We start from the raw sequence: 26,835 nt of genomic DNA on the forward strand, positions 1-26,835 counted from the left end.
AAAACCAACTGTGGACAGACTATTTATTTATTTATTTATTTATTTATTTATTTAGAAAGACTAAAGAGGTTATGACTTTTCAGCTTGGAGAAGAGACGACTGAGGGTGGATATGATAGAGATGTTTAAAATCATGAGAGGTCTAGAACGGGTAGATGTGAATCGGTTATTTACTCTTTCGGATAGTAGAAAGACTAGGGGGCACTCCATGAAGTTAGCATGGGGCACATTTAAAACTAATCAGAGAAAGTTCTTTTTTACTCAACGACAATTAAACTCTGGAATTTGTTGCCAGAGGATGTGGTTAGTGCAGTTAGTGTAGCTGTGTTTAAAAAAGGATTGGATATGTTCTTGGAGGAGAAGTCCATTACCTGCTATTAAGTTCACTTAGAGAATAGCCACTGCCATTAGCAATGGTAACATGGAATAGACTTAGTTTTTGGGTATTTATTTATTTATTTATTTAAAATGTTTTATATACCGACATTCATCCAGGATATCACATCGGTTCACAGTGTAACGCAAACAGACGCCAGGCAGGGCGCTTTACATTGAACAAATAAAACAAGTTAACAAGGGATTAAAGAGGGTGTGAGATAACATGGGAAAAATTTGCATTGAATTATAAACAAGATTTGCAATTATATACATATGTACAATAAATGAAGTCACTATGAGATATGAATTTTAGGCAAGCTAGGAGGAGAGAAGGGGGGAATGGAGAGAGGAGAGGGGAGAGCGAAGGAGGGGGGAGAAAGAGATAGGAGGAGAAAGAGGAAGGAGAGGGGAAAGAGGGGAAGAGAGAGAGGGGCAGTGGAGGGTGACAATGGAGAAACGAAGGGGAAATTAGGTGTAAGCTTTAGCAAAGAGCCAGGTCTTGAGCTTCCGCTTGAAGGATTTAAGGCATTCCTCTTGTCGTATTTCAACTGGCATTGTATTCCAAAGGGTGGGCCCAGCGATCGATAATGCGCGGGTGGGCCCAGCGATCGATAATGCGCGGGTACTTGCCAGGTTCTTATGGCCTGGATTGGCCACTGTTGGATACAGGATGCTGGGCTTGATGGACCCTTGGTCTGACTCAGTATGGCATGTTCTTATGTTCTTATGAGAAAGCAACAAGAAGAAGGCAGCAGATAAAAATGACTATGTAGAACAAATTTCATCTTTCATACTTCAATACATTGGGAGGGAAGCACTAATGTTCCCTATATGCAATAGGAGAGAAGAAATCATGAATGTAAAGACATTTTGAATTGGCTTTTATCATGATGAGCTAATACAAAACTTTAAAGAAGTCACAAATTGATTTGAGAAGCTGTTGTACCATCTTAAACGAGGATATAACAGCTGTAAAGAACTTTATTTCACCAATTTCATCTTATCAGTAAAGAGAAACTGTTGGAAATTAACAAAACTTTCAAGTATTTCATTGAGTTATGATTTTAATGTTTATTACTGCTGATATATAATACATTGACATGGGACCTAAACTTAAGCAATGCGAAGGGTCTGGAAACCCTGGAAAATACATCTTATGGTATAATAACAGTGTTCCACCTGTAATGGAAATGTGAGATATGGCTTCTGGAACTGTTATGATACAGAGGGTCACAGTACAGATACAGTAACAATTTATCGTTTACTACTGCTTGCAATGCCTATGTAACATAATCTGATTATTTGTGTGTGTGTGGGTTGTTAGGATTTCCTCCCATAGATATTTTGAGTTAGTTTGGTGAGTGGAGTTCCTTAGGAGCATAGTGAGAGTACCAGTGAAACGATGGTCCATCCTACTGAGATTAAAGATATGAAAGGGGACTGCGTAAGGACCTCTGGGAGAGGCAGCTGTGCTCTGCCTTGGGGCTCCATGGTGGAGCAAGAGAGGGATGCTCCACCATGGGCTTACCTAGGAAGATTCAGACCTTAAACATCAGGGAGAGAACTGCTTTTATTAAGCTTATCATATGTAAGTAACTTTGGGGAGAAAAGGAAGAAGCTGTAAAATTCCAGAAGGGTTGGAAGTGACAGAGGATTGTTTTTTTTTGCAGCAGTGGGAGGGGGACAGTAACAATTGTTTCCAGCGTTCTTGAATCTTACTTAAGCCAGAAGATAACATAAGAACATAAGAAATACCATATTGGGTCAGACAATGGTCCATTGAGCCAAACGTCCTGTCTCCAGCAGTGGCCAATGTAGGTTGCTTGGAAAAAGTGCCATCAGAACCTTTCCTTATTTTTTTACTCCCAGCTCCTGGTGCTAACAGGGGCGTTCCCCAAGACCTGTCCTGCAGAAACTTGTCCAAAAAAGGTCTTTTCTCTCCCTATGGCACAAATGGACCTGTATTTCTGGTTTCCTGAGAAAATAACTGGATCAGAGTGATAGCAAAAGATCGAGCCAGTTGGTAGCCCTATTGAAAACTAGGGTTGCCAAATGGATCCAGGTTATCAGGACTGGCTGAGCTGTTCCAGGTCTTATCCTATGATTGTTACTCTTGACTTTTTTAGGGGAATCCAGGCTACAAGTCTGTAGATTTACCACTGGTCTTGAATATTTATGTTTATGTGTATTTTTATTTGCAAAGCAGCTTATATAACATTAAACAGTGTATGTAATGACAAGAAACATCATATTACAATAAACAAAATAAACAGACACAACAGGCAACATATAAAATGCAATCATTGAGACTGAATATCTCTGATACAGAGTACAATTCAATGTTAAAACAATGTAATCTTCATTGCTTATTAAAAACGATTAAAAACCCAAGCTTTCACTGCTTTTCAGAATTTAAAATAATGGGTTTCTAAATGAATCTCCAGAACATTCCAAGGAACAGGAGGACCTTGGTAACTAAAAACAGTCTCTGGTATACTGTGATTTGATCCTAATGAAGGTAGGAACAGTAAATGACATTGGGGTGGGGCACTGTGACTGATTCATATGTTGTCAACATGCTTGCTAAGTAATGAGAGTGACCTGTATGCAGAGCTTTGAACGCCAGCAATAAAAAACTTAAAATTTTAGCCATGCAACATTTGGGAGTCATTGAAGTTCTTTCGGAAGTGGAGTGACATGATTACCTTTTGTTGTGACTGTCGGTCTACAACGGCTTTGCCCCGCCTACCTCACTCTTCTTGCGGCTCCTCCCGCTCACCTCGGACTACTGGCTGCCGCGGCGTCTGTCTGCCGACCTCTCCGGCGTCCCCGGACCGGCTTTGGTGCTGCTTCCCGCCAAACTCCTCCAAGTTACCATAGGGCGTGCGTGCGCACGCCGCCCTCATCTTTATTTCCTCGTTGGCGCGAACCTCAGGGGCGTCCCCCTGAGATGACGTCACGCTGCCCCGATATTTAAGCCTACAACTTTTGCTAGCTAATCGAGTTAGCAACCCCCGGAATACTACAGATGGGATTCGCTCTCCGTACCGAAGCTACTCTGCCACTCCAGCGCTATCTGGAACTCTTATTGCTAACAAGGTACCCGCTCCTCAGGGGCCTCTTCTGCTTCTTTCAGGTGCTATCAGGAACCGGTACTCGCTCCTCGAGGGCCCATGTTCCCTGAGTCGCTGCCTGCATCTACAACCCTTTCTACTTGGAAGACTTCACTAACAGTTTCCATCTGTGAGTACAACTACCATCTATTCCACAGTACTGCTTCCCTGGAACCAGGTACTTGCTCCTCGAGGGCCTGTCCTCTGTTCCAGTGCCAGACCTCTCGTCTAGTGGAATCGCTGTGTGAGTACAATACCACTGAGTCTCTCTGCTCTAAGGGATCAGGTACTCGCTCCTCGAGGGCCTGCTCTCCCTGTCTCGGAGCTTCTCCTATTCTACCTGGGACTCTGTATGTTTCTCACTGTGTACTCACACCTCTCAGTCTCTTTCCACTACAGCACAGCCAAGCAGAGGCTTCGCTGTTCCAGCGTCCTGTGGGATGCTCGCCCAGCCGGGCTCAACATCTACTACTCACTACTGCCACCTCTGGTGGTTTTCAAAACTGTTTCAATAAAGATTAAAATCTGTGTTTGTGTGTCCAGAGTCTAGGCCTGACACCATGGTCCCTCTCGGGACTGCCCCCCATGGGCATGGTCAGCTACCACAGTGTCCAAGGATCCACCCAAACATCAATAACCATAACACCTATTCCTAAGCTGCAGATCAATTTGACAGTAGTATTTTGAAGTAACCGAATTCACCTCAGAGTAATCATCAATAGGTCCAGCTACAGAGTATTAATTAATTAATTTATTATGTATTTATTTAGCTGATGCATTTCATTAGTAGCTCAGAGCAAGTTACACTCGGGTGCGATAAATATTGCCATAGACTAAATGTGTCACTGAAAGGGAGCAGACCAGGGTTTGCAGATCTTCTTTTCCTAAAATAAGGTTTGACTCGAATAACACAAAGATTGCAAAATGCTGAACGAATCAAAGCTGATAATTGTTGAAACATAGGCAGTCCTGAATCCAATTTTATTCCTAATGTGGTTACATTTTCTTTCAGTGGCATATTATTCACTCCAGACATTTGAGGAACTAAAGTTATAAAACTGACCAGGAGTCATCTGGTAACTTTGCATATCATCACCCAGTGAATCGACTTACATTCCTGAGACTTTACTCCATCACCTGCTGCCTATATATATGTGTGCAGTGTGGAAATGCACCATCCGCGCACAGGATTCTTTCTCTGTAGCTTAATAATATATTTAAATTAATACAGTAGAAATGCCTTTTTTTGTGTTGCTATTGTTCTAACATTAAACCCTTCCTGCAAAGCCGGCATGATACGATAATACTGTAGTCATTCCACCTCTGAATAGCTGCAGCTTTGTCTATTGGTGCTTGGCAACACCACATCAGCTTTCTAAGCCTGGATGTTTGTTCCCTTTGATGGGTTATTAGGAGGGAGCTTCACTGCTTTTCCTGTTCGGCTTCATATAACTGTAGCGCACAGAGAGCGATTCAGCATCATGTGATGCTAGAGAAAGCTGCTTAGGTGCAACTGTATCTGAGGGCCTCGCTTTGTGTAAAGCCAGTTCCTCCTTCAGCTACATGGCAGCGGGCCTGCCCAAGAAGATAAAATGCCGTTTTCTGGTGTTTTTTTATTCTGCCTCTGTCCCAACCTTGCACGCATGTCATGCATGCACATGCAGATAATGACATTCTGTCAAAAGCCAGTGCCCTTTCTTTCTCTTTTGAATAAACTGAGGTACAATTGCTTATCCCATGCCTCTGTTTATTCTGAAGCTAGCAAGCGCCATTCTTGTATATCTATGATACACAAATCTCTTGGTTTATTAATATGTTTCTTATTTCTACAATTTATGTATGCAACCCTGTACTCCTGCATTGAGTCGGTACAAGGATATCATACATATGATTTTTTTTTCTTTTCGGGCAGCTCACTATTTTCCCCTGTTTCCCCTCCCCCCCCCCAATAACTTGATTGAAAACAAGATGGTTGCCTTAACCTGATGTCCCCAGTCAATAAATTAATTACCGTGAGGAGGACCGAGTCAAAGAAGTGAAAGACAGCAAGGATAAACGCTTCAAATGAAGAGTAAGCAGAGGGGAGGAAAGGAGTGAGAGCTGTGCTGTGCGCAGGACGTAAGAGAAAATGGAATGGAAGAAGATTGAGGAAACAGAGAGAAATAATAGGAATAAATGCAGTGCAACATCTGATCTTCGGCGATGGAAACCCCCCCCACCCCAAACATTTCTACTTTTCAAAACAGGCGGCAGATAGCAGCTACTTCACATTAACTGCGACAAAAGGCGCATTCAAAATTCCTCTGATGCTGCGGTAGACACGCAAGTGCCGCACTGTTGCTCCACTCCAGTTATTGTTAGAATAGCAAATACTTGCCCAGAACCCACTCACTGGGCCACTCTGCCTAGGCCGCTTGTTCCTCTGTGGCCAACCAGATTCAAACCTTTCCCGAAACCCTGCTATATTTTGGATGCCGTTGACTTTACCAATGCGAGCATCTCCATCTAAGGGAACAGCGTGAAAATGATTTGAACACAGCCTCATGCTCCGGGGGGACCTGCCAAGACATCTCCTCTGTTTCTGTCTTTGGTGAATCTGCCTGCCATTCTGACTTCCCAGGGCTCGTCCCTTTGTCAAACCCAGCGAGCTACTTTCTTTAAGATGCCAACTTATTCATTTCGTTCCATTCTGGGTCTTTTCCTTGTACGTCCCTCTCTTGTTTTTTGTTTTGGGGGGGGGCTAACATTTTATTTTTTGTATTTTTAAGCTCTTTGGTTTCTTTTATTTCTTTTGCTTTTTGTAGGAAGCCATGGCCAGGTTACCTTCCAGCCATTTAAAACAATAAAACATTGCATTAAGTAGTAAAATGCTAGATAAATCAAGAACACGATAAAAGGATTCTAGAAGTCGGTTTTAGGGGCAAAAGGTTTTATTCGCTTTCCTTGTCAATGTATCATTGTTATGGCTGTGGTGAAATATGTTTTTTTTTTTTTTATGAACCTGTACAATTAAGCTCTTTTTCTGAATTCTAAAGTTTAGGTGCTCTAACTCTGAGCAGAACCTGCACTAGCTGTAATGTGATATTAGATAATAATTTTCTTTGTTCTTATGTTATATGCACTGTTTTGTCATTGTCCCAATGATAATTTCTTTGGAACTCCTCCTTTGCTATCGAACTTAACCAGAAGTATGTTTTATTATAATGGTTAGGGTTAATTTCCCTGTATCTTTGTTTTGTTCAGTATTATGTTCTGGTTTTCTTTTCAAATACTGTATATTTGAGTTATTAAAATGTCAATAAAAAGAAAGGTGCTAGCTGAACCAAGAACACAATAAAAAGATGTTGAGGCACTAGAAACAAACTTTTTTTTCAGAGGTAGACTCTGGAGCAACATCAGAAAATACTTCTTCATGGGAAGGGTGTTGGTTGCATGGAATGGACTCCAGTAAAGTGGTGGAGACAAAAATGGTATGAGAATTAAAAAAAAACAACAACAAAATATGGTATAAGCTCAGAGAATCCCTGGTGACAAAGAGATAAGAGGAGAGCCAGAGATTGGCTGGACTCTATAGCATTGCACTGAGGGTGGAATTGGGCATACTGCTTGGGGAAAATGATGACCCTTGTCTACTGTCATATTTTCTGACAGTAGTAGGAACAAGGTTGGGGAGGTTTAGTAATGCAAATGGCCCACCTTTGGGAGCTGAGGCATGGGGAGAGGTGGCAGGAACAAACCAAAAGGGTAGAGGAAGCATGACCTGATGGTACCAGCGGGCTACAAATCCTCAGAAACTAACTGGGTTGGTGCCAACAGGTTGGCGGTGTGCCAGGTGTCTAGTAAGTCCTTGGGGACTAGAGAGCCCAGATGACTGTTTGGGCAGCAGGCTGCCTGGATTTGGTAGCTGTTTAGATGGTTAGATGGTAAGTGTTGGATTAAGTATAGGATCTTGTATGCTCATCTACCCAGGATGCTAGAAAATACTGGGTAACATACGTGAAATGGCAAGTACAACCCAGTGGCACAGCTGCATCAGGCTTCCAAAAAGACTGGGATATCCTGTTTGGAGTGACCACACTTGAAACCCAGACAGCAAATAGCAGGGAGATGCTGCATATTTTAGACTACGTGCTCAATGGTTTTGTTGGTTGTGTGATTACAAAATTTGGTAACAGGACATGGAAAAGAGTCAGGGTGTTGGATTAAGGGGCCAACGCAATAAAAGCCAAGCAAAAAAAAAAAAAAAAAAAAGTTTAGCATGGGCTTATATTAATATTAACATGCATACTAATGAGCATTGCGAAACGATTTAGCACTGGCAATGTAAAAATAAAGGCATAGCCTTTATTTTTACATTGCCACACTAGCCACACTAGTTTCATGCATAGCCACACTAGTTTCTTGCATAGCCACACTAGTTTCATGCACGGAAACATGAAAATGCATTGGATCCAAAGCTTTTTTCAGCTGACATTGTTTTGATTTGAGTGCAGAGCTCATGCCTGTGAGCTTTGAGGCCGTAGCAGACTGTATGGTACAACCAACGCAGTGCCTTTACCACAGGGTGGCCCCTAAGGGAAGAATGATCTGATGAGTCATAGTGGTCAGATTTCTCTCTGGGCTTACCCCTTGCATGCTCTCTATTATCCTCAACCATGTCCTCCACTCTTTCAAGATGATCACTGACACAGAAGTCAGATGATTCTAAACATGATCATGTCAGTTTTCTGCTCTCATGGAGCTCTCCTCACTCCTTTAATCCCCTCGCTATTTTTAGCGTGCACATGAGGGCTTTACCATGCAAGCTCCCAAGCATCGGTCTTGGAAGAATCAAAGAGGCAGATGATGAGGCTTGCAATGGCTTTCCAGTCCTATAACAGATTTAGGACAGATAATGCAGGGCATTGATAAGGGAAGGATTGAGAAGCTGGGGAAAAGACATGGGTGTGGGGGTGGGGTATGGAACTGGTGTTGGTTTGCATATGGAAAATTTTATTTTCATCTAGCCAAAGTGGTAGAAAACCAGAGGAAGAATCTCAATTGAGCAGACTTGGTGGGCCAGCTGATCTTTATCTTCTGCCATACACTGTGTTACTTTTGTACTGGGATAATATGCCCTTGCAACTTGTGTACTTTTCCACTTTACAGCTTATAAGAAATTTCTTGGAGCTTTATCCTCTGTTCAGCATGAAGACTGCATGAGTATTTGATTACGATCAGCACGGCAGCACCCTACCATACTTAGAGTTGTTTTGATAAAAGTAGTAGCGGCCATTTAGTGTACACTTCCAAAGTGCTGTGCCCTCCATAGCAGGTGAACAGCACTTCAACTGAATTGTCCTCTACCTGATTCTCTGCACATTGAGCCGGTAAATAGATTTGACTAAACAAAGGACGTGCATTGGTTGGCAGTGACAGCTTTTTAATTAGTGTTCCCTGAGGTTTGGTTTCTCGGTGTCTTTTTTTTTTTTAGCAGTTTAAACTGCTGCCACAAGCCATGCCTTTATTTTATTTGTATGTATGTGTGCAGCGTGTTAGCCACAAGGCCTTAAAAGGCGAGAACAGGGCAGAGCAGGGTCATTAGGTACTGGAGGACTTTATGTAAATCACATTGAACTTGACTTTGAAATTCTGTGTAAGACACAAAGCTTTCTTGTAATCCCTTTCCATTGTTGTAAGAATTCTGATTGAAAATAATGAGACTAATTTTGCAATTATTGAGAAAAAGAAAAAAAATACAAAAAACAAAAAAGTCATAGCTATACACCTTGAGGTTGATATATTCAAAGGCTTTACATTTGCTGTTAGCTAGACAAAAGCCAAGATTTGAATATCTCCTCTTGCCCAGCAGATACATTTTGTGCTCACAACTCACTGGGGCTGATGCACTACAGAGTGCTCAGCTGAGCGCACTGTTTAACCCATGGTTGGACATGTGTTTTGGACACGCATCCACAACCCCTTATGCTATAAGGGGATAAGCGCGTTCAAAACACGTGTCCAACTCCCTGCGAAAATAATAGCGCTCATCACATGCAAATGCATGTTGATGTTGCGCTGGTGGTGGACCCTTGACCCCAGGTGGGGTTAATGTTACCCATAGGGCAAGCCCCAAGGGTCCCTACTGTCAGGAGGCGGAGCAGACCAGGAGATGGAGGCCAACTGGAGCTTCGCCAATACCAGCCCTCGTTCCCTGCAGATTGAGCCCTTGGGTGCTGGGGCCAGCTTGTCTTAGGCGGGCATCCATCAGACAATTCCTGGTGGATGTAGTAGCAGGTAGCTAGGAACCAGCAGAGGTATCAAGGGGACCAAAGCAGGACTGGACGAGGCCGGGATCCAGAGGCCCGGGCACCAAGAACGGGCCAGGAGCAAGATCAGGTGATGTCTGGGCAGCAGAAGGCCAAAGCCTGACAAGGCCAAGTCCAAGGAGATACCAGAGGCAAGGACGGGAACAGGCTGGAGTTGGGGCAGGCAGCAGAGTTAGTCGAGGTACAGCGAAGCAAGCGTTAAGGATGGGAATCAGTCCTGAGCATAGTCCAATGAAGCAAAAGTCAAAGGCAGTAATCAGTCCTGAGCATAGTTCCAACGAAGCAAGGGTCAAAGCTAGTAGTCAGTCCAAGGCAAAGACTAGGTAGGAACTGGGAACGGAGTCAGGAAAAGGAACCAGGAACGAAATCAGGAACAGGAACCAGGAACAAAGTCAGGAACTAGGACGAGCAACGAGCACATGACAAGTGTGGAGACCTGTTGCCAAGGCAAGGAATGAGTGGCGGGCCCTGCTTTAAGTAGCAGGGCCTGATGATGTCATCATCCAGGGCCGCGGGTAGGGTTCCCGCTGTGGCTCCTTTAAAAGTAGAAGAGGCGCGCGCCTAGGAGGAAGCAGTCTGCTGGACGGTGACGTCTCCCCGTGGCCCACGTGAGGAGACCCGCCGGGAACCGTAGGAGTCCATAGAGGGAGAGCCAGAGGAGCCCGCAGAGGGACAGGGAGAGGCCGAGGAGGCAGCGAGGGTGAGGGAGAGCAAGTGGCTGGCCATCGCTGCCAGAGAGGACGGGCCAGGTCCGGGAGCCGGGCACCAGAGGTGAGTAGGCCTGGATGTGGGCCTGCCACGACCGGGGCATGCAACAGTTGATGAGGCTATTAACTAACTGTTCTTCCCAGAACCAAAAAAATGTGTGCCCGACCTGCACATTTTTAGGTTCAGAAAAGCCCAAAAAAGTGTACAGAAAAACAAAAAATGCTGCTTTTCTGTACATCCTCCAACTTAATATTGTGGCGATATTAAGTCGAAGGAACCAAAAGGTTAAAAAAATTTTTTTTTTAAATTGCTGGTGGTCAAGTTAGGAAAAGGGACGCTCAATTAATGAGCGTCCGTTTTTCTAACCCATGGCTGTTCACCGGTTAGGAAAATGGATGTTCGTAAAATTGAGCGTCTGTTTTCCTAACCCGCTGACAGCCACCTGACAGCCACCCCTCCTGGGCGCCCGCTGCCAAGGAGGTGCTAGGGGCACACATGTCCCTAGTGCCTCCTTGGCAGCATGACCTCTCCTTTAAATATTCAGTCTTGGACCCAGGAGAGGTGCCAGGCAAGCGTTAGGAAAGCGGATGCTCAACACTGAGCGCCTGTGTTCCACGCAGATTTATTGCATCAGCCCCACTGTGCACACAAAATGTGTTTGGATGAAACCTGGCTTGTCGGAGGCATTGCAGAGGTAGGGCCTTCTGTCTAAAGTTGCATGCATAAGTCTGGTTGGAAAAGTATCTGTTATGTACAGCAATATTTCTATCTACTGATTGTGTGGGTTCTGTGAGTTGTCGCGTATTATTTGTTGTACTTTTTGTCGAATGGTGTGTTTTCACTCAGAGCCTTTGCTGGAGGGAAAGTTTTACAAATGCTGAGCAAGCAATAATGAAATGAATTTATCCGAGTATATTCCGCAGCAGACTTTACCCCGATGGTTTGCCTGCATGCTGGTTCTCCTTATGTAGAATCACACCTTTGGAAAAACCTATTTGTAAGGCGTGGAGGGCTCCAGACCAGATATAATAGCCATTGCATACGTTATGTAGACCTAATGCATAGGGAGGGGTAATTTGCAAATGATTTACACAGATAAAAGCAGTGCTTCACCCCAGGATAGATAGGGCCTACTATTAAATTTAATGTAAATTAATTTCATTTTTTATTTCTATTCTGCATTGTGGCTGGACAGCCACTTCAGAGTGGATTATGGTAAGGTTAGGAGAGCGGCTGGCAGCCGATTACAATGGAGGAGATACAATTAAAAGTAAGCACAATAGAATTGTAACAAGCAGAAGCAGGAACTGGCAGTGGCATCAAGTTAAGGATGTCGGGCCGCAGGTTAGCTAGAAGTTGCTTGGAGAGAGGGAAAAGAGAGAGAGAGAGAGAACTTGGAATCTGAGGAGGCACAGAGACTCAGAAATTGGTCGAGGGAGAGGCTGGAGCAAGGGAATACTGGGGCAAGGGGACTAGGTGGGAGAGCAGGGACTTGGGGATCTGGCAGAGGGAGAGCAGTGATAAAACGGGGACTGGGGTGGGAGTCTGAGAGACCAGGGACAGGGAGAGCAGGGGAAGAATAAGACTCAGGCACTAGGGGAAAGCAGGAAAACAATGGAGACTTGTGGACTGGGTGGGAGTCTGTGAGAGCAGGAGAAGAATGGGACTCGAAAAGTAGCATCTCTAGACCGGGGGGACGACAAGGGGGTAAGCTAAGTATGGAGAGGGCAAGTCAAAGTGCCATTTTCACATATCATGCCCACCCCCCTTCCTTTAAACTGTCTATAAAATACACAATGAGGGCAATTTTCAGCAACTCACTGAAGGCTGAAGTTTGCATGTACAAACAGACTTTAGCTCAAATTTTCAAAGTGGACTTATGCATAAAGGTCTGTTTGAAAAATTAGCGGATGTTTTTGAAACACAGTGTGGTGCACACACTTACGCTTGCTCGTTAGCAGGTGTGAATGTGTGTGAGTAAATGCACACACTTTAAAAACTAAAAGCATGCACCTAAATAGCTTTCTTGCCCCAACTCCACTGCCGAAATGCCCCTTTTTTCTTGTGCATACAAGCACACGTGAAATCACTTCTGTGCATACTTTTCTGCACGTAACCCCCTGGACATTTTTCAAAGCTGATTTACATGTATAGAACTTTGTTTTACCCATGCAAATCCTTGCTGTATGGGTGGGGGTGATATGTGGAACTATCATTTGCCCTTGCTCCCTCCATACTTATGTAGCAAGCTACTGTAAACCAGGTCCCTTCCCCCATGAGCTTAATATGTGTTGGAGCCTTACAATGTAGGCAGAGCTGCTTCTGGGTCTGAGTGATGTGTTTTGGACCTGTCAAATAGGGTATTCAACAATGCAGAGACTGCAAGCTGTGGCAGCCAAGGTGAAGGAATTTAAAAATGTCATAAAAAATCCCGGTGTGCTCTCCTATGAATGACAAATATTCTGCAAGAACCAGTATCTAGTACTCACAGTGTTAACAAGTTGGTGGTGGTGGTGGTGGTGGGGGCTATACTATTTGGTCTGCCCAAAGAACATCACTACATAGCCAGCAGAGGAGGAAGCCAAAGGAATACTGGGAGACTATTTAAAATAGGAAAGGTGCAATTTAGCTGGCTCTGTCTGTGTGTGAGGAGTGGATATGGTCAGGAGCTGGAACCAGGAGCTAGGAAGAGAGGAGTGCAACTGGCAGCCCTGCAATCAGTTCTTCTCCTGAAGAGCTAATTATAAAGAGCGAGAGACAGAAGTCTGTGCTCTGATGAAATAGAGAGACAGACATCTGTTCTTGCTTCATAGCCGAATTACATGTAAAATTCCAACAGGGGACAGAGGAGCTGAGAGACTTCCTTTCCAGAGGTATCCAGGCTTAGGAGCACATGGATGGATCACTCTCCTAAGAGACTGAGTTAAGCAATCTAAACTTTGCAAAGAGAGTATCTTAGCAGAGGAGGGAGAAGATTTATTTCCTTGCCTTTTATTACAAATTCAGTATCTCATCTTCACTACTTCAGCCTTTCAGCCAAAGTCAAGCATAAACCCTTGCTGGCAAGTACTTGGAAAGAAAAACTGGTGGACCGTGGTCTTTCTGTAAGAGACTGAAACCAAGCCCGTTTTCTGTTTAGTACCAAGTAAATCATTTGGGGAAGCTCCCCAGAAGAGAGAGACCTTCCACAGACTGCAGTGCTCATCTATTTGGTTTGTCATCTTGACAGCTCCACCATCAAGAGGGATTTCTTAATTTTCTTGATGGTTTTTTTTCTGTACAATTTTGTGTTTGGGACAGGGTGCACCCTTTATAAACTGGTGACATGGCGTGGATCAGTTCCAACTCCCTTTTTGAGTATTAGGGGGTAAAGACAATTTTTGAAAGCTGTGTATTTCACTGCTTTCCCTCCAACCTTTTTCTATTAGCGTTCCTTAATTTTTTACTATCCATATGAATATGGGTGCTTGGCTAACAGGCCATACCCAGTGTTATTTCTGCATTGCTTGATATAAAATAAGAAAACTGCAAGTTTATATTATGCTTCATAACTGTACTTTTCCCATTTAATGTTCTGGTTGGATATACTGTCTACTTACAAAATACTAGTAAAAGGATTAATTACTGTTTTATCCTGGTGTGATGATTTTATATGGTCTGTGGTGCCACAAGTGAGAGATTGTTTGGGAAAGGCACAGAATTGTGTTATAGGAGTGACTGGGACACTGACAACGACAAACCTTTTCCGTCGGAAAAAAATCAGCAGAACCAGGGGTAACGATTTGAAGCTCCAGGGAGGAAGACTCAGAACCAATGTCAGGAAGTATTTCTTCACGGAGAGGGTGGTGGATGCCTGGAATTCCCTTCTGGAGGAAGTGCTGAAGACCAGAACTGTGAAGGACTTCAAAGGGGCGTGGGATAAACACTGTGGATCCATAAAGTCTAGAGGACATGAATGAAGAGTGGGTGGCTCGCGGGAATAACAGCTACTACCTGGAGATAATACCTTTATTCAATAGACATACACACAGTTAATGCGACTCCAACATTGCTCTAAGCTTCAACGGCAAGAGGAAATGTGGAAAAAAGGATTTGCAATCACAAAAAATCAGGGAGTAGCTTGCTTGTTACGGCGGTTACTACCCCAAACCAAATAAGCCTGATACTTCACTTTCAATACATATCCAGCATAGCTCTCTGCTTCAACGGCAGGGGAGAAAGACTGATACTTCACGTGTATCCAGCATAGCTCTCTGCTTCAACGGCAGGGGAGAAAGTCTGATACTTCACTTTCAATGCATATCCAGCATAACTCTCTGCTTCAACGGCAGGGGGAATGAAGAAAAGGGGATCTATATACAGACAACAACCAAAAAGGACTGAATTACATAATCTGGGTAAACAAATAAGCATGGGTGTAGCTTGCTTATTGCGGCGGTTACTACCCTTCTCCAATTAAGCTAGATTTTCACTTAGAAGCAGTTCCAACACTGCTCTCTACATTAATGGTGGGGGTGGAAGGGAAATAGAAGCAAAAGGTTACTAAGAGCCAAGAGTAACAGAAGTATGAGAAAAAAAAAAGTGCAAAGCTTGCTGGGCAGACTGGATGGGCTGTTTGGTCTTCTTCTGCCGTCATATCTATGTTTCTATGTTTCTTATCTCCCACTCAGGCCTCAAACCCGAAGATAAATCATATTAGTAAATATAATTTCTCATGTGGTACTTCCCACCACAAGCATGGGGTAATTCATAGCCTGGACCAAGGGACTTGCCCCTTTACTGCCATCCCCAAATAAGTCTGTCTAGAGACGCTACTTGTTGTAGATCCATGTTTTCAGTTAGTGGCAAAATGCCATGTGGTCATTAGTGGCCTGCAAAGGTGAGGAGGAGAAGGTTCCATGGGTCAGCTGCCACGTCGATAAAGCTCCTGGTTCTGTTTTTTTTTCCCCAAGTGGTGGTGGTGGTGGTGGTGGGGGGGGGGGGGGGGGGGTCTTGAAAGAAGGAGATAGATTTTTAAAAGCATGCATGTAAATGAACCCACACAAATTACGTCCTGCATGAAGAAGGTGGAACTATGCGGGTCACTTTGTGCACGTTATTTAGCATAATTTTCAAAGCTAACATCTCATAATTTTGCATTATTTCTATGCTTTGCAAACTGCTTTGAGTTGGACTATGGCTAAGGAAGGTGATACACAAATACAACATAACATAAAGCATAACAGAAGTTTGCTTTGAGACTTGGCATAACTTATGAATTTGAAATGCAGAACTTGATGCAGCTTTGCTGTAGAACAGTCAATGACACCAGCTTATCCGTGGCCAAGCTTGCCTGGCCACTGTGCTCTTACAGCATGGTGTGGATGCGCCCCTCGTATCAAGGTGCTGGAAACTGTTGAAGGACCCGCTTCCATGTAACAATTATCAGCAAGCCAGGCAGCCGCATTCATTTGGCTGGACAACAATCCGTCTTGAATTCTGCACGAAGGTTTGCCTGCATAATGCTGTTAGTGTCCCCCTTAGGCAACCTCTCCTTTTTTTCTCACCAAGTGCCTTCTTTCATCTGCCATCTATTCTTTTCTACTCAGCCATGTTAGAAAATATTCAATAAAATAAACAGTTCATGGATTGATAAAGAAATAAACCTAAACAAGCATAACAGTTATTACAGATATTAATTTCTAAAGTACAAGGGAGTTATAGCGATATTCAAAGGCTCTATCATAACTCTTCTCCTTGGACAATGTAAGTGTTTCCAGTAGTTGTTGGAATGAGTATAAAATCAATTTGAAGCTGCACAGAATGAATGTCTCAATCCCAACAACGCTGCGTTAGTATGGGTTTTTTTTGCATCTACTACTAATTTATTCTGCAAAAATCAATTTTTTGCTGCAATTCCAAATCCATTTGTAATTTGTAATGCCCCATAGTAAACGTGAATACTTAGCTACCGGCGCTCATCTTTTTATGAGTTCTGAACATTAAATGGTTATTGAAGGAAGCCAGACTTGTCCAGTGGCTTATCTTGATGAACTAGCTCCAAACAGAGTGGAGAGCGGCAGAAGCGACCGGAGACGCCCGGGGATCCATGCTCAGGAGTCGCGGAATTTTTGAATTGTTTGTGCATTGCAGGAATGGACTTTGATTGTGCTTAACAGTCCCTATCCTCTTTGGCATCGTCGTTTTTGTAAAGGAGACCATTTTTGCTTAAATGCCTGAGCAGAGTGGTGAAAAGCAGTTAACATAGGCTCACCAAAGCAATTCAGCTCCCAACAGGAATCCACTGGTGTAATAATATTTTCACTAAGATGAACCTCATTTCATTGCCTTTTATGATTTTCCCAAAGCTTTAGCTTTTTTTTTTTTTTTTTTTATAAAATACCAGTTATGCATTTCTTATGATCTTATGTTCTTACTGTGCCATTATCAGATAGACTCAATCTACGACTGATTAAGAAAAATACAGTGCAATCTTTTTGCTTTTTTGTATTTGGGTTTGTTTGCTTTCCCATGGGTCAGTGGGTCATTGTTTATTGAACCATTGGGAGCTTTCTAAAATGTTTCAATGTGCATTATAATGCAAGAGATTGATATTTAGCGCTACTTAGTGGGATAAATAGGGACTTAGCCAGCGAAATGGAAGCTGCAGAATATATAGCTCTGTTCGGAGGCTGCCACTTAGCTGGATAAGTATTTATTCAGCTAAGTAGATAGCCGGATATTTTGGGGTGGGCAATGGGCGGATCGAGGTGGGGCAGCTTATCCATTTATCTTAACCAGATAAGTGCTTATATAATGTTTGGGTACTTGCCAGGTATTTGTAACCTGGATTGGCCACCGTTGGAAACAGGATGCTGGGCTTGATGGACCCTTGGTCTGACACAATATGGCAACTTTTTATGTACGTATCTTCTTATATTTAGCCTTATGCAGTTAAGTTAACCAAATAAGTTAGACCAGGTCTAATGTTATCCAGATATAACTTATCCAGCTAATTAGAAGTTATCCAGTTATATTCAGCAGCATAGCCATGCTGCTGAATATCCCTTCTAAGTTAGCCAAATAAGTTATATCCAGATAACTTATATAATCGGATATCTTTGAATATTGGTCTCCATATATATATACAAGGCATGTGTTCTATTGGTCTGTCATTCACACTGTTGTGTCTGTATTTTGCCACCAGGTGGCACCTGGAACAGTGGAAGGTGCTCTGGGCAAAGACAATCTGCTCTGTCTGCAAAGCCCTGTCTGTCAAGCTTTCTCCACCACATAACCACAAAAATAGGCACACACACACACAAGCACAAATGTATACATGAATACACAGGCACACAAGCTCACACATAGACAGGTGCACGCACTCATGCACACAAATTGTTGTAGAATTTTATTGGAAAAGTGCATGCATGGTGCTGAATATTCCATCTAAAAATACTTGAAATCCAGTAAAGGCTGGAAAATAATAAATAGCAAAATATATGAAATCCAGCTGTAAATAATATGACAGGGTAACTAATAATTTTTTACTTTGTAGTGACCTCATATAGTGCTGCTAGGGGCTGCAAGCTTTTTGAATGAAGCTCTAGAAGGCGCTAGGGCTTTTCTAATAATTGGTCATGGTAAGTCAGTGATTCTTCAATGAAAAGCTATCATGCACATATCCATAGATTAGGCTTAAGTCCACCTTTTGGTCGAGTATCTAATAGGGCTTTATGTTATCAGTCTATGTGTAGTCCACAATCAGGTCATGCAAGGGCTTTTTTCGATAAGATGTCTTGACCTGTCCGACACTGCAATGTTTCAGAGAACACTCCTTCTTCAGGGAAACAGAAAATGCTTAATGCCGGCTAGTGGTGACTGGTGAACAACCTAGAAGGATGTGCGAGAGAACCCTTTAAAAGATGAATAACATCTAAACATGGAGGTGCATCAGAATGTTAAAAGACACCTACTTGATCTATGTGAAACGGTCAATGCGTTATTAACCGAGACTTCATTACCACTGGAAGAAGAGAAACAAACCAACATTTTAAATTTGCATTTTCTACTGCATCCAGTCTTATGTTATTGTCAAGTGGACATCAACTTAGAACTTACATGCGCGGTAAAACGATCTACCTGCTGCATCTGATGAGTCCGGCATTGACAAATGTACGCTGAAAAATGCTGCCATTTATACAAAAGAAATCCCGCCGGTTTTTGAGAGTGACAGGCGGAAATGACATAGGTATACCCAAAAAAGGTTATGTATGTCATAAGGAGGCCATTTTGAAAAACCAAGTTGGAAGTATTTGTGTCCAAAAATGGGTATATACGTTATATGGAAGCCATCTTGAAAAAAAGGGGGGACCTTATAACATTGTCAAATAAGAGAAAACCATTCAATTTTTCATTAAGTCCGAACGGTTCAACACATGTCCCCTCCTCATGGCATGGAGGTGACAGACAATCGATCCTTAATTTCAAGGAGAATCAGTGGATTCACCGCTTACGATGCATTGAACCGTTCGGACTTAATGAAAAAATTGAATGGTTTTCTCTTATTTGACGTTATAAGGTGACCAAATTTACAGATTACATGAAATTATTCAAAGATGTTAAAACAGCAGTGGATTATGAGGTACTGCAGAGGGACCTACAGAGATTGGTATATTACTGGGTATCTGAATGATGGATTAAATTACCACCTTACCACCCTCCTCACTAACCTCCACATCAAGCATTTTATTTATGCGGACGATGTGCAACTTATTTTCCCATTCTCTGACTCTCTCCTTACTGCCCTTCGCAACTGGGAATCCTGTCTCTCAGCCATCAACAAATTACTAAATGACATGCAACTAGCGCTAAACCCCAGCAAGACTGAACTTTTAATTATATCTAACAGGCCACCGCTCCCAGACATCCCACCTGCATACTCTTCCACAACTTTCCCATCACACGTTCGCAACCTTGGTGTTTTCATTGATAACCATCTTACATTCAAACCTTTCATTAAATCTATCATTAAGGAATGCTTCTTTAAGCTCCAAACCATAAAAAAACTCAAACCACTGCTACACTTTTCTGATTTCCGCACTGTACTACAGTCTATCATTTTATCTAAGGTAGACTATTGTAATGCACTTTTTCTAGGCATCCCCGCTACCCATATCAAACCCCTACAACTACTACAAAACGCTGCCGCCAGGATACTATCAAACACGAAAAAAAGAGATCACATCACCCCCACACTCATCGAACTTCATTGGCTCCCTATACACTCTCGAATTCTCTATAAAGCCTGTTCCATCATCCACAAAAGTCTGTTGAACTCTAACCTGAATTGGATTAACCCCCCACTCCTCCCCCGCACCTCGAACAGACCCACACGTACTGCCCTCCAAGGAACCCTACGTGCACAACCTATCAAATCTTTCAAATTATCGTCCACTATAAACAGAGCTTTCTCCCTAGCCGGCCCCTCTATATGGAACTCCCTGCCTCCTGATATACGCCTGGAATCATACACACCCACTTTCAAAAAAAAACTGAAAACATGGCTTTTCCAGCAAGCTTACCACACATCACCTCCCATTACATAAATCCTTACTGATTAATTAAGTGATTCTCCTAGAATCTGATACGCGACTTTTGATTTATTTCTCGGATTACGTTGTATGCCTATCGATTTTGTACTTTGACTCGGCTATTTATGTACTTATCTTTTGTATATAGTTTTGGTGATATGTATATAGTGATTTTGCTGTTCTCAATTTTATGTAAGGGCCCTGCCCAAAAGTTAACCTGTTTGCAATGTTATATGTAAGGGTTCTGCCCAATGGTTCCTGTTTAACTGTAAACCGATACGATGTGTGAACGGTTATCGGTATAAAAAAGACATTAAATAAATAAATAAATAAAAAATGTAAAATGTGCAAAATGATGTGTAACCCTTTTCTTGCAAGCGGCATATTTCTTCAAGGTCACACAAAGTAATTTATGGTTCTGGGACTGTCTACACTGGTTTTTCTCACTCCCCTCCTTTATTCCAAGGTTGTGGGTCCTTTCTGTGAGGGGAAGCAGATGCTTATGACTCAGGCAGTGCTGTTATTTTCTAAGAAATTTGTTTGTAATTTCCTCTATAGACTGTGCTGCAGGGACAAATGCACTGCACTCAGAACTGGGAGTTCAAATAAGAGTTTACTGATTCTTCCAAAAGTTTAAATCGATGTCTAATTCTGACTATATGAAATTACAGCTGATTGTCTTTCTGCTGTGTAAGCGCCTCTGGCTCAGGTTCCTCATGACAATCTTACTGCTCCTGCTCTGAGTGTATAAGAGTCCAGGAATTGGTGGAAAATCCTACTCTGCGCTGGGGTCCCCTTAGAACATAGAAAAGTCCTCCCCGAGTCCACAGATGTTTGTCTTTTTACCCAGCCTGTGCCTGCGTCCTTGGGGATGAAGATCCTGTTGAGGGTGTTCAGAGTCCTTCACCCCTTCCTTATAGTTAATGGACTTCTCAGAAGGAGGGGTCAGATGGTAAAGTTCAGAAGTTCACCTTCCAGCCTAGCTCCAGGCAAGGAGAGATGGACAAGAAAAAAATCTCCTGCCATACCAAAATAGTGTAAATCTCTTAAAGCCAAAAGTCTTCTAGGAAGGGGAATCTCTCTTCTAGACAGGGTTCTGCCAGGCTTTCAGTGTCCCAGCATCCGGATCAGGGGAAACTACCATTGCCAAAATGACCAGTGATCTTCTCTTGAAAAATAGCAAACGTCGTAAAGAAAGTTTCATCCTCTATTTAGAGACAGATCCAGACAGGCAGGAAAGGCTCAGAAAGGAAATAGCCTCCAAAAATATGTACTTGGTGAGGGGCTAGGCCTTACTCTGAAACAAAACTGCTAGAGCTTCTCCCTCCTCATAAGCTGAACTCAAAAACCACCCTTCTCTTATCCGAATCCTTACTTATACAAGGCAGGTCCACCCACTCAGGCAGCCTGTGGAGGAGGCTGAGCTGTGCTATCCTAGCTGACTTAAGAGATGCTAACTCAGAGGAGTGCCACAGATGTACATAGGGAAAAGTAATCTCAACTATAGGTACACAATGTTGGGTTCTATATTGGGAGTCATCACCCAGGTAAAGGATTTTGGAACCCTTATGGCCAATTCATTGAAATTTTCAGTTCAGTGTGTGCAACAGCGGCCAAACATGCAAACAGATTGTTAGCAATGATCTGATAAGGCATGGAGAAAAAAATGGAAAATATCATATTGCCTCTGTATTGAAGCCATGGTGCGACTGCATCTTGAATATTATGTGCAGTTCTGGTTGTCCCATCTCAAGAAAGACATAGCAGAGCTAAAAAAGATTCAGAGTAGGGTTACAAATAGGGGATGCAGGCTAGGGCTCTTTGGCTTGGAAAAGAGACGGCTGAGATAGAACATGATAGAAGTTTATGAAATCCTGAGTGGGGAGAGACCAAGATGCGTCGTGAGTAGATGTCCTGTTTGAAGCTCCTGTATGCCACGTGGATTTTTTTTTATTGCCTTATTTACCTATTTCATTTGAGATGGTCAAATGGAGAGGAAAGATGAAGGGGAGTCTCTTCTCCTCACCCTCAGATATCTCACTTGCAACAAGCGGCAATGCCTGAGTTCTTCCTGTCGAAGGCAGTTTCCAATGCTGGTTCTTTCAAGGGAGCGATTTGTCAGCTGGGGCAAGGCACTGAGGTGTCCTTCAGCCCCAGCATCAGATCTCCTCTGCACCTCCCTCTGCCGTATCGACACCTCTGTGGAGTCATCCAGGTCTCTCTGGTAATGACCCAGACGGAATCAGGAAAAGGACACAGATTCTGTTGGAATTCACATCGGCAGAGGATACCAAGGGCGCTTCTTCTGCTGGTGAGATTTTTCTCTTGGGAACTGCTACATCTTTTGCTCCCCAGAATCCACTGGCATTGCTACCTTTGGTTAAGTCCAGCACCAAGCTATCTCATATCAATCTAGATAGTATTTGGATATTCCTCTTGTGTATGGAGAAATGTTTAGCCTCTTTTACTGTATCTACCAATAGTATCGTCTCTCATATTCAAACACAAGTGGCTACTATGTCTTCCAATTCTAAAGATATTCAAGATCAAAGCAAGCTACAGATAAACTTTATATGGTACAGGTTTCTTTACTACAAGAAGTTGTTGCCTCTTGGAGGATTGAGAACTTGGAAAATTCAGTTAGAGCACTGAATATACGTATAGCTAATTTTCCAGTTGTTTCTATGATTTCCCCTTTGGAACTATTTAAATCCTATATGTGTAATGTTTTGGGGATCTTCAATGAAGTAACTTCCTCCACTGTAAAAGCTTATTAATTTCCTATAAGATCCAGGCCTGTGACTGATGATTCAGGAGAATCTGTGGATGTGAATATTTCTGCTCATTTGAATTCAACAGTAATTGATGAAGAACACAGAGCCACCTTGTTGGTTACTTTTGCCTCATATGTGGACCGAGATACGGTTCTTAGACTTTTTTTTTTGTGCTGCTCAGTTGCCCTTTATGGGGTTTCAAGTTTGGTTTTCCCTGATTTTTCCAGGGTAACTCAGGAGAGAAGGAAACAGTTTTGGTTATGCATAATGAAGTGGTGGGTTTGGGTGCATGTTTTTGTTTTTTTTAAAATCATATTTCCCATGTAAATGTTTAATTTTCCTTGCTTCAGAGAAATATATTTTTTTTGAGCCTTCACAGCTTCGTCTCTGTTTGGATTCAAGAATTACTAGGGGAGTAGATCCCAAGAGTGTCTGAATGTTGTTGGGTTTGTGAAGCTGGGGTTAATTCTGCAAATGGTAATGATAGGGGTTGTGTCTTAGAAGATCTTTCTTTACATTTGCTTCTTTACTATTTCCACTCCCTTGTTTCTGGTCGATCCCTTTTTTATGTTGGACTGTCATAGCTCAGAACTCTTAGATTTTTTGTTTCATGTAATAATTGCTAATTTCTTTTTTCTTGTATGTCTGGCTAATATTGCTGTACAAGTTTAATGCTTTTGTGTTATTTTAAAAAAATATATAAATAAAGAGTTAAAAAAAAATCATGAGTGGGGTGGAACAAGTAAAGGACAGTGTGAAGGAGTCTACAGGAAACTCCCTCAGACCACCTTAAGTGACTGACCATAGCTATCTGGCCTGGTCCACCTTAAGTCCCAACCCAACAAGGATTTCTGGGCCTAGGGAGGATCCCTTCAGCCTACATAAGAAGGCAGGGCCCAGAAGGGTTAGAGGGGCCCTGGGGAAGCAGGCAGGAAGCTAGCCAATGCGAAAACTGCTATGTTTGATGTATCAGAGTTGCAAGGTAAGCTGCATTTACTTTCCATTTTGGTTTTGCACTGTAAATAAAATTGCACAGAAGGGAGCAGCTAGTCTCGACCTCCTTATTATTCTGGGCTGTTTCCAAAGCTGCTATTGCCCAAGTTACCATAGACAGTTATTCACCTTTGAAATGATACTGTATTAAAACAAGGGGGATACTCCATGAAACCAACAACCAGCAGATTCTGAACAAAAGTAGAAGGTATGTTTTCACCTAATGCACTATCAAGCTGTGGAATCTGTTGCCAGAGGATGTGGTCATGGTGACAAGCATAGTGGGGTTTAAAAGAGGTTGGGACAAATTCCTGGAGGAAAAGCCCATAACACATTATTAGCCAGGGAGACTAAAGAAACCCATTGCTATCCCTGGGTGTGAGTAACAAGAAACAGATATACTTTTTGTATCTTCTGGGTTCTTGTGACCTGGACTGGCCATTGGAGGAGACAGAATCCTGGGCTCAATGGACTTTGGTCTGACCCAGCATGGCATTGTAATGGAGCCCTGTGGTCACATTACCTGTGAGCCCTGGGGAATTCCCGTTGCAGATAGTCAGAATGACCCTTCTGTACAGCCCCTCCCTCTGAGGGTGCTGGAAGGGCCGTCCCCTTTGTGAGGCTTTATAAGCAGCTCTCTCCTGGGAGCTCTGGGGCACTGTGATTACTTTTGAAGGTAGTGGAGGAGTGTAGGAGACTTTGCCTGATTTGGATTTTTGGGCCTGGTCTTAGGACTCCAGCAAACCCTGCTGGAAGTCCATGAGTTGGGTCAGAGATCTTCCCTGCTTATCCAGTCTCTGGTCAGTAGGGTCTGCATCCTGGGTTCGATTTTGGGCTTATAGAGACTTTTTTTTATTTGAAAGAAGCCTGATGAAACCCCTGGATACTACTTGGGGTGAGGGCATGGGGAACCTTCACCTGGGAGTCCCAGGCTAGGGAAGATCTGCCCTCCTGCACCCTTGGTGACCTGGTGCTGGGACATTCTGGTGTTTACCTTGTTTTTTTGGGGGGGATGGAAGATGACTTTTTTGTTACAAGATCTGTGAGGATCTTCCTGCCTGAAGCTGCTTGTTCCTGTGTGAATCTCTCCCATCAGGGATTTGTATGAGAGAGAAAGATTAAAGGAATATCAACCAATTGTGAGTAAAGAAACAATTAAGGGCATTGAGGCCCCCCATCTGAGTCTTCACTCCCTCAGGAGAGAGAGGATTGGATTCTCTGTGCAGAGACAGTGTTTAAACTTTTTTTTTTTTTGGCAGTGCTGGAGGTGTTTTTCCTGCCCAAACAAGGATCCCCTGTCTATCTCGGAACTTCACTTTTTTCATGCCTTGGAGGGTGGATGCTTCCCTGACCCTGGTATAAGAGACCCATGCGAAGATAGATAGAAGGAAAGAGACGGTAATGCAAAGTGAAATTCTGTGGTGCTGAGGTCTGATTTTTATTGTGCCGTACTTCCTCAGAGTTTCAACATTAAAGACTTAATTTTGGACTCTAAAGCAGTGGCACCAGTGTATTTCTTGAGCACATCCGGCACACACACAGCAAGGACAAGTACTCCCCTCCAAGGGAACACAGCGAGGGAGAGCCCGTATAGAGAGGCCACCCCCTGGCACTCTGGGCCCTGAAAGTAAATCTTTTTCCCCACCAGCAACGGATCCTGACCCTGGGGGAAGAGGAGACTGTGCAACAGCCAGCCCCAGCGATCCAGCCCCGAAGAGACTATCAGATTCTTTTATGGCCCCATTGGTGATGGGGGGGTTACATAATGTTCTCATGTTCTTAACTACAACCCATGGATCTCCAAATACCCTTCACCCTAAAGCATGATATTTCCGTTCAATAGAAGGTTTATGCTTTGAGTGATTTAATCTGCACGAGGAAAGTACGGTTGGGAGTGCCGGTGTTATAGGTTCACACCCGGCGGATGTTTCAGATGCTGGGGAGCTGCGTGGCTGCGGTCATGCTCCGATTCAGGGCTTCTGCCAGTCTGGGGCAAAGAGTAAATAACATTCGGATTGAGCCCCTCCAGAGGCCATAAAGAAGCTGGGAGAATGGAGCCCTTGGCCAAAAATGGTAGCAGAATGTAAACGAATGCGGCATTAATGATGCAGGCGATAAGTGCGGAATGGAAACGCCTCCCAGCCTATTGAGCGGTTTTGGAATGTCCCAGGAGAATGATTGAACAACCTCTGGCAGAAGGCAGTAAGTAAAGCTACACTTCACCAGTTAGCACTTCCTTCGCAGACTGTTCAATGCTTGAATTATTTATTAACAGGCTTAGGACAAATGAGAGGGCTGGGTGAGCAGTCTGATTCATGATAAAGGATTCTGGAGTATTTGCCACGGAATAAAATGCCTGTCGGATGGCGCTAATCATTCTCATTCATTACAGAATGCTTATATATATATATATATATATTTTTTTTTTTTTTCCCCCCAAGAGGAAGGAAAGCACCCTTGCCAAATCTCATAACTGTTCTGTATGAGAGAGCTTGCCTTTTAGTCAGTTGCTTAGTAAATATTAAGTAATGAGGGGCAGGCTGCTTATTTTTGATCTTTTTCTACTTCCCCTAACCTTTGTTGGCCTTGAGCACTGATTTCTCCTCTCACTTCTATTTTATTTGCTCGGTGAATTTGCTACCCTGTCTCTGTGCCTGTGGTCTCCAGCCTCTTTGGCTTACAGTTATATTGGTCCATAACCTATTGAGGCTCTTTTAGGAAACTTTTTTTTTTTTTTTCATTTTGGCAATAGATAATAGGGATGTGAATCGTTTTAGGACGATTAAAATTATCGTCCGATAATTTTAATATCGTCTTAAACCGTTATGGAACACAATACAATAGAGATTCTAACGATTTATCGTTATAAATCGTTACAATCGTGAGCCGGCACACTAAAACCCCCTAAAACCCACCCCCCGACCCTTTAAATTAAATCCCCCACCCTCCCGAACCCCCCCCAAATGACTTAAATAACGTGCGGGTCCAGC

Source organism: Rhinatrema bivittatum, chromosome 3 (assembly GCF_901001135.1).
Source record: "Rhinatrema bivittatum chromosome 3, aRhiBiv1.1, whole genome shotgun sequence".
Classification (NCBI taxonomy): domain Eukaryota; kingdom Metazoa; phylum Chordata; class Amphibia; order Gymnophiona; family Rhinatrematidae; genus Rhinatrema; species Rhinatrema bivittatum.